This window comes from Gavialis gangeticus, unplaced genomic scaffold, assembly GCF_001723915.1.
Source record: "Gavialis gangeticus isolate Ggan-Ray unplaced genomic scaffold, GavGan_comp1, whole genome shotgun sequence".
Lineage (NCBI taxonomy): Eukaryota > Metazoa > Chordata > Crocodylia > Gavialidae > Gavialis > Gavialis gangeticus.
Window position 1 is genome coordinate 2,461,670 of NW_017729000.1, and position 9,681 is coordinate 2,471,350.

The following is a 9,681-nucleotide window of genomic DNA, read 5'->3' on the forward strand; positions in this document are numbered from 1 at the left end:
AGGGCAGGTGTGGTCCCGGCAAGGGGGGCGTTCAAAAGGGCACGGTGCCATGGCTGCGCTTTTGCCACCAGCCTCCGAGGTCACCTCCGGAACGGGGGTTCCCAAACTCGGGCAGACTGAGCACCACCCATTTAAAACAACACAGCCTTGTGTACCACCGGCAGTTTTTCAGTTCAACCTTAAGTGCCACCAGCAAGTTTTTGTTCTGAAATAATTATAATAAATCTTGTTAACGCGTACCGCTCTCAGGTTGTCTGGTGCGCGGCCCGCGGATCGGGAACTTCTGATCCAGAATATGGCAGGACCTACAATGGCTGCTGGGCGCCTGCTGGCTCCGGGGGAGAGGATCCCCTAGAGAAGGAAGAGCGGGGTGGTGTGAAGGAGGTATCCCAGCCATCCTCCCTGCTGCTCCTTGTCTGGCTCAGCCACCTCCCTGTCCAACTGGAGTTGCTGCTCTGTATCCACATCTACCAGATGGAAGAAGAAGTGGCTTGAATGGGGCGACCGCGTAACTTCATGGTGCAGGGCAATCCTGGTATCGCGGCCTCCTTCTCAAGGAGCCGGAGCATCGTCTTTACAGCCGGGGCCAGCTTCGGGCATCATCTTAGCTTTTCTCTGGCTCTCAGGGTGGTTCAGCCCTGGGATGGATTCCCTAGAGAGCATCATCTTATCCACAAACACGGTATCTGAATATAAGAATTGCCATCTACTGGGTCAGCCCTTAGGTCATAGAATAGAAATATAGAAAATTCAGGTTGGAAGGGACCTCAGGAGTTGCATCTAGTCCAACCCCCTGCTCCAAGCAGGACCAGCCCCAACCACATCATCCCAGCCAAGGCTTTGTCTAGCTGGGTCTTAAACACCTCCCAGGATGGAGATCCCCCCCCTCTTTGGGGAGCCTGTTCCAGTGTTTTACTGCCCTCCTAGAGAGAAAGTTTTTCTTAATATTCAATGTTATGACCCCTCCTTCTTGCATTGGGAGAGGGAGTCAATAATAAATCCCTATTGACTTTCTTTTTCCAGTTAGTATTTGATAGCTCCTCATCTGGGTGCAGTGGTTTGTGTGCCAAGGTTTGCTCCGCGATAGTTGTCCCGCCCCAATGTGTTTTGGTTTCATCATCTTCCAGCGCCGGTGACAACCTGTGTTTGCGGCGAGGGTCGGTAGCGTTGGCCAGCTGTCCGTGACAAGCCAATTTGTAGGGCATTACCTGGGCCACGGCATTGTGCTGCTCAGTGCACGCTCAGGCCATGAGGTCCAGGCACCTGCCCATGATACGGTGAATAGTTTCAGTGAGGAAGCCAAGCCTGCACCTGTCTGGCACGTCATCTTTCAGGACAATGTCTTTTCTTCCAGTAGTCTGGTCCCAGATGTGAGCGCACACATGTGTGCATGCATGCACACGCACACACACACATGCATAGTGCCATGCTAATGGTTGAGTTGGGTGCCATGCATTACCACTTTTGGCTCGAGTGGTGAGTCAAGTATTTGGAGTATTTGTCCAGGTTTGGAGGAGAACCTGGAGGTGGACTCAGATTCTGCTATTAGACTCCTAATTATCTGCAAAGGATGTGGCTGTCTGATTTCCCCGAATTTGTGAGGAGCCAGGGAACAGGACACAGTTTCTTTGCTCACAGCTCCAAGCCTCTTCCAGACGGCACTGGGCCCTAAAGCTCTCTCAGAGGCCGTATTTCCAGGGGTTGTATCTTTGTCCTTAAAGTTTTTGCTGCCTTCTCTCCCTGCCTCTCTGGCTTTTCTGCTGTTGCTACCCCACACGGGTGCCTCCACAGATCAATACCCAGCAAAACTCTCTTGCCCACATTTTCCTGTGCTTGGGATACAGGTTTCTGTGGGTTCAACTTCCTGACTTCTGTAAGAAACCGGGTGGCTTTATTCAACCATTTTAAACTCTGCAGCTTCACAGCCGTTTAGGCAAACCCATAGCAAGCAACCTCCTCCATCTTAGCTCTGCAGTGTATCCATGGAGTCTAAATTGGCAACGCCGTTAGCCAGCTCATCTCAGCAGAAGCAATTCAGCAAATTGCACACGATGCAGTCTGAACTACAGACGTGTTCCCAGAGCATCTCTCTGCCAGGATATTTTCCTACCACCGGTCCCAAACAATTCGGCTCCCAACCAAATCTTGGAGTTTTCCTATCCCTGCCTGATTTCCTTTCGGGCAACCAGGATGAGCCCTTTCAATGATCCCCTGAGGATTTTTTTAGTTGCCAGTGCCACTACAGGGATGCACGTCCCATCCTCACTGCCCCAGTCCTCCCCTACCTGCAAATAAGGGTGAAAATGCTCTAGAGATTTAGCCACTGCCAGGATCCCTCTTGGGGGCTGCAATGCTTTCCCTCTGCAGCACTCAGCCTTCGTTGCAATGTGCTGTCATGCTCTCAGGTTTTTTGTATTCCCACATGAGCACTGCCCCCAAACTGTGAGCGGTGGGGTCGGCATCTAATGCAGAGGGTAACCCAAGTCAGGAGCAGTCACAAGGGTGACTTCTGCTCTGAAAATGCTAAATCGCACCTGTGAGGCCACTGAAATTGTTTCCCTTTCTCACCCGGTGTCTGTAACGGTTATGCAATATTAGCAAAACCACAAGTAAAGCTTCTGCAGCTGGATTGGAGACCTGCAAAACTTGGAGCATCTGTGCACGCCTGGGGGGCTGCCCAGTTCCACGCAACCCCCGTTAGTTAGACTCCCTGGGGAAACTGTCCCCAACTCTTTGCTCAAGGCAAATGACCTCTTTTTAAAACAACTCACGCTTTGCTAGGTAGTCTGGACTCAGACAGAGAGGCTGGAGCGTGAGGGGGCAAAAGGAGAGTTTATTCTCCCAGTGAAAACAGATCCAGCTCACCGTTCTCCCTGTGCTCCTTGCACTGATGAAGCGGGCGAAGGGGATGGGGATGGGTTGCCTGTGATGAAAGCAGGGGGAAGTGCGTGTGGATACTGAACCCAGGATCTTTGGAGACAGTCGGGCAGATGCTGCTGGGTGGATGCAATGGGAAAGGTCTCAGTACTGGGGCTGGGATCGATGATCTTGCGAGGTCCCTTCCAGCCATTAATGTCTAGGATATCTATGATTTCTCAGCATGGTAACCAAAGGGAGTCTCTGGGAGGACCCTGCTGTCCTGCCCCTGTTTCTTTGCAAGAGCTTTCTCTAGCTAAATAATTTTCAAATTCCACCAGACCCAACTCGTCGGGCAAGCTGCCAGCATGGGGGAGAGTCGTATTCAGAAAATATGAAGAACATGCCCTTTACTTACTGGCATTTGGTCCCTTCCTCTGAGAATCTCAGGCTGTCTTATAAATAATTGCAGGCAAACATCCTCCTCCCTCCCACCCCTGAAATGCAGAGTTTGGCCCTACAGGTGTGTTCTCAAAGGCTCTCCTCAATGCAGCACATGTCTTAGGCTTGCATTTTCTTTGGCTGTTTTGATTGTTATAGCCACGCGTCTGTATGTCCCTGCTACTTCTGCCTTTAACACCAGAGAAAAGCCTCTTTTCCACATGATACAATAGTTTTATTGACTGTAAAACAAATATACTTTGTACACAAACAATGCCTTTGAAAGAAGATGGGAACATTACATTTAATGGTATTATTTTGTGCAACAGTCTGTAACTAATAAATATTTCCCTGACCTCATCCAAGTATAAATACTATCTCAAAGAGATCACCGAGCAAAGCAATATTGCAACTGCAGAGTACGCTAGCAACCTACTCAAGGCTCCTGGGGCCATGCTATAATAATCCCTTGCCTGGGTGGGGGGCAGTGTTTAAGGAGCCTGCCTTTGCACACCTTGCACAAGGTTGCTGCCACAGTTACAATCCTTGCTCTCAGAAATGACTCTGTGCACCCTTGTGCGACAAAGGCAAGACATGGGAAGAAGGGAAGGACAGAGGTCCGTGGCCAAGTCCTCTCCATTGCAACTGAGCTTCCCATGGTACAAACCTCCGCTGCTCCCTGCTCCAGCTACTGGCTAACCCTAAATTTGGCACCACAAGAACACGGCAACAGTTTCACTGAGACTAAGAGGGAAGGAGAAGCCAAGACTGCACATATGTATGTTTTCATGCCAGACAGGTTGGGACTGCGGCAGAGTTTGGATCAAGCTCTGAGCATCCTGACCTGCAGGCAGCACAGGGATGCAAGGGCAGGCATCTCTGGTAGGAATATCGCAATGGCTTGCCAGGGAAAATGTCCATCATGCCATTTCACACACGGAAAATGGAGACGATGCTGCAAAGCGGGGAGATGGCAAGGTACGAACAGTGCCTTGCATGCCTCCAGATGGTAGGGAAAGATTTGGGATACCAAGACCTCACAGAGACCTGGGACTCCCCCTCAGCCTGGGTGAAATAATTTCTTTATAACAGGCAAGGCCAGTGGGGTCACAGGATTTCCCTGTTTCATTTTCTTTCCCTGGCATACACATCTTGGCTTCTGTAACATCCTCAGAGCTTTCTGAAGCTGGATCCCCGGCCGATTTGAACCCTGCGGCCACACGGATTTTAGCAACATCCTCAATAACCGGAATATAGACAGCAACATTGAAAATGCATATACACCAATTATGTCCTCCTCCTTCAGACCCCTTCTGTTTTTCCTAATGCTTAACAAGAAAGTCCTGGATCTTAATTTGGAGCCCTGCCAGGGCTAAACAAAGCTTGCGCTCTGCTTTGGAGATCAATCATGCAAAAAGCAAAGTCCTTGGCATTTGCTAGGGTATGAACAACCGATTAAAGTAGATGAGGGTAAACTGTACGTAGCTTCTTCCAGTATCACCATGTCGTGATGAGCACAATATATAACACACAGGCAGTCCACAGCTCTACATGCCTTTTTAAACATAAATGTAGCCAGTATTTTCCATGCTGTCTGGCAAAAGTTTGTGCCCCTGCCAGCACATGGGGCAAGTCTCTGTTTCTTCAGTGTAAATCCAAAATCCGGTGACTCTGACAGTCTCCAGAGGGCTCAGAGAGGTGAAGAGGCTTGTGCCTGTGATGGGTCTGTTATTTTTAGGGGACGGCAGAAGGAAGGGCATGCCTGGTGTTGGCACTGAGCCCCTGTGCTTCTCTGCAGTATTTCATCTTCCTTTGCCCACATTTCATCTTCCTTGCTAGGAACGTCATCATCCAGCTGCAAATGTGTGTTGAATTCCCCCCTCATCCTTCTTCGCTTCAGATGAAACCCCTCTTGCTGAGAACATCATGTCAGGAGATCATCGCCTACCTAGGACATCTCACCTACCTAGGAGCCTTTCACCTCAGTTCAGGAGACCCTGAGATGTCACCTCTGTCCTGCCCCAGGATCTGTACGGGACACATGCCAAGGCCTCCTTTGTCAGTGAAGCCGAAAGGCATCAGCAAAGATTTTGTTTTCTGATGGGAAATATGCCTTCTTCAGCTTAGCCTCTCCCCACAGTCATCCCGATCTGCATGAGGAGCTGATTTCATCCATCAGTTAATATGCATTGAGAGAACCCACACTTTCTTTCACCGTTTATACACGCAGCGAACATGCGCACATCTGTGATTCACCGTGCGTCTAGCTTACAAAGCACCTGACTCCTACACCTTTTCCTCCATGACTTCTCTTGGCTACAAAGCACCGACTCACAGGATCAACATACAATTCTAGTTTATTGGACGGATGCAAAAGTCAGGCCATAAACCTAGGTGCTGATCCCCTCAAACACACACACTCACGTGCGCGCGCACGCACGCACGCACACACACACACACACACACACACAGTAGCTAGCTCTGAACACTAAGCACTAGTGTCAAGATATACCTATCCCCAAGCACTGGAGTCCCTGTCAATGGCCAGTCGAGGCTTCTTTCAGCGCAATGTTGCTGCAGAACGGGGTCACCGGCTGGTCCTTCTGGCTGGACAGGCAGGGTGCTGGTCAGGTCAAACAGGGCACCATTGGGGGTCATTCTTCGCTGTGGCAGATTTTGGTGACTCCCCAATTCTCGGGTTTACCCAATCCAGGGGTCGTTGACCTCAAGGGACGTCCCTCTTGGTAGCTGCTGGATGGCAGCTGTCAGCTCCAGGGGTTACGTCCACAGGTATGTGCAGTCTCAGGAGTCTGTTGATGAATTATGATTGATTCACTGCTATGATGAATAGAGCTCTGGAAGTGGTTGATCGGGGGGTATTTCAGCCCCAAGGGTCTGTTTCCAGCATTGATTAGTTCAAACTTGAGTCATCCACTGCATAAGGGAGGCAATAGAGACACTTAACTGAATAGAGGTTTCAAAATTGTCCCTTGTAGGTCCGTCCAAGTGGTGAAGCAGATTTCCCACAGTTGCCAATCTGCTCCGGAGCACCCCTGTGTTCATGGTATTAAGGACACCAGTGCCAGTCCCAATTGCTCCCAGCCACTGGATCCAGGGCTGTTGGGGGGCTCATACGTGACCTGCCGAGTCCATGCCTCCCATCCAGCACTTAGTGGGAAGACATAATCGGCACACCATGGATACACCTGGGTGATGCTGTGGGGTTGCAGATTGAGAGCGACAGTCCATAGGGATTGTGTCATCTTAGTCAAGAAAGGTTTACTGATATCCTGCTTTACTGCGAAAGGTCTGATCTCATGTCTTTCTGCTTTGTCATGGATTAGGATTTCTGTAGCTAGGATCATGGGGGAGCTTCCCATAGTCCAGAGCTGGATGACGAGAAGTCATACACTAGGGTGCCACATCTGGATAGGGGACATTCCTCAGGGCAGCTGGTAGCACGAACACACTCTGCACCTAGACTTGAGAAAAATGACAAGGTGGGAGGAATCATGCAGGTTAAATTCATTTATGCCGTTTCGAATCTGCTGCCCCAAGTTTGCAGCCTTTCTGCTGAGAGGTCAGCCACCGTAGGCCCTGGATGCCTGCCAGGCTGGCATCACGCTAGCCGCCTCCAGACAGCATTGGACACCTTTGCTTTCTAATGTCAGTTCAGCATTTGAATCGCAGTGAAGGCTGGCAGTAAGGGAGGATCCCAGGGAAAGGCTTCCCTGCAGACCAAGGATCTCCATGTCGAAAGCTTTAGCACTTAGAACAAAACAAAACAAAAATGAACCGAATTGGCTCCGGGGGGTAGGGGAAAGGGGTCAGGTAAATTAGTTCGAGGTGCGTGCCTGCTTTAATGCAAGTCTTTGTAGACCAGCGGGGTGACTACCTATAAGAGGGTGGCTGTCATAAGTCAAGGACTTCTCTGGCCTTTCCCTGCCTCAACATTGGGATCAGCGCACCCAATGCATATTTTCCAGCGGCGCAGAGCCGTTCCTTCCTGCTAGCCCAGAAGGGCGGCCGGCAGGGTTAAGAGACTGTTTACTCTGTTCCTCAAAGTTCAGGTGGTTTTACTCCTTCACTTCTCAAAAATGTTCTTCTCATGATGAAGGGAAGTATGCTATTAGGACAAAGCTAGCTTCAGAATTGAACAGTTTCAGTTGTGACACATGCACCCATTTCCCAGATTCTCCTTTATCCATTTGGACCACAGTTGGGCTCAAGTGATTAATGCTAGTGAAGGGTCCAACCCACTTGGACTCTAGGACATGTGTCTTTGGGGTGAGTCTAAGATACATGACCAACTGTCCAATTTCCCATAGCCTAGGAAGCTCTTTGAGCTGCTTCTCCATCCGCAGCCGAGCTTGCTGAATAGCCTCATTAATCTGCAGCTCCTGCTGCTTCAAACGATATGGGAGCTCTTTTACCCTTTCAATAATTTCTGTGGGTTGTCCAGGCTGTCTGGGTATGGGATAAGTCCAGTGGGTTTTAGAGCCATCCGTTTGCCAAATAGGATCTGATAGGGCTGGAGGCTGGTTCCCAAGCGGTTCCGGCTCCGGAGAGCAGCTAAGGTCAAAGGAAGTTTAAGATCCCAGTCTGCACCTGTTTGATTTACCACCTTCCTTAATGACTTCTTAATTGTCCTAGTCATCCACTCTACCTGCCCAGATGCTTGAGGGTGGTGAGGGATGTGCCACTGCAGCCTGATGCCTAAGGCTTGCAGCAGCCATTTGACAACAGCTCCGGTGAAACGGGGACCTCGGTCTGAGTCAATCATTTTAGGGGCCCCAAACCTGCAGTTTACTTCTGTCCACAGCTTTTTTGCTGCAGCTTCAGCAGTGTGGGAGGGCACGGGGCATGCCTCGACCCATCCCCTGAAGGAATCTGTGATCACCAGCAGAAACTGGTTTCCCCTGGCTGTGCGGGGAAGCTTGCCCATGTAATCCACTTGGATTCATTGCCACGGGCCCACTATCTTCTGGTGGAGAAGTAGCCCCATGTCCTTTGGTTTTGCTCCCTCCCTGCACAGCGTAAGCAGTTCTGCACCCACTCCTTCACATCTTTAGACATCCCTAGCCAGTAAGAGATCTCCTGCACCCTGGCTGTAGTGGCTTCAGGTGCTTCATGTCGGAGACTATGACAGGCACTAATAATTTCCCCTCTGCAATCCAGGGGTGGCACCCATCTAACCCCCCCAGTTCCCTGATGAACAGCATACTCCTCCTGAATTTTCCAATTTTGGTGGCTTGAGGACTAGGTTTGTATTGCTGAGATATCCTCCCGTGCCCCTTTCTTTGCTGCGGCATCTGCTAATTGGTTCATTTTGGCTTCTAAGGGGTCAGTCAGCCTTCTGATGACCCTTCACATGTCGAATGCATAGTGAGGATGGATATCTTTGAATCCATTCCCAAATTGCCTGCCAATCAGTCTTTTGAGCAAGTCAAACGTGGGCTCTGTCTGTTTCTAAATCCTGAGTCCTGCCCTGCCCTGCCCTGCAGATTGGGCATATAACCAAACCCCCCCCCCTTGGGTGACTATAACCCAATGCCCACTCCTCTGCGGATGTGGGCTGTATCAGGAGACACTGTCTCCACAATTACCAATCCCCAATCACCACAATCCATCAGTAATCCCAGAATTTTGCCTGCGTTCGCCACCAGATAATGTTGGCTACAAAGCACCAACTCACAGGATCATCATAAAATTCTAGTTTATTAGACGGATGCAAAAGTCAGACCATAAATCTTGGTGCTGATCCCCTCACACACATACACACACACACACACACACACACACACACACACACACTCACAGTAGCTAGCTCTGAACACTAAGCACTGGTGTCAAGATATACCTATCCCCAAGCACTGGAGTCCCCGTTGATGGCCAGTCGAGGCTTCTTTCAGTGCGATGTTGCTTCAGAAGGGGGTCGCTGGCTGGTCCTTCTGGCCGGACAGGCAGGGTGCTGGTCAGGTCAAACAGGGCACCATTGGGGGTCATTCTTTGCTGTCTTTTATCCCTCTGTGGCAGATTTTGGTGACTCCCCAGTTCTCCGGTTTACCCAATCCAGGGGTCGTTGACCTCAAGGGACATCCCTTTTGGTAGCTGGTGGATGGCAGCTGTCAGCTCCAGGGGTCACATCCACAGGTACGTGCAGTCTCAGGAGTCTGTTGATGAATTTTGATTGATTCACTGCTATGATGAATAGACCTCTGGAAGTGGTTGATCGGGGAGTATTTCAGCCCCAAGGGTCTGTTTCCAGTGTTGATTAGTTCAAAAGGGGGCTTCTGTACCTTTAACAATGAAGTTTCTGGGAATTCCTGGCTCTGTATCAATTCTTTCTTCTCCTTGGTCTCTGATTTTTAGGTGTTAATTGCC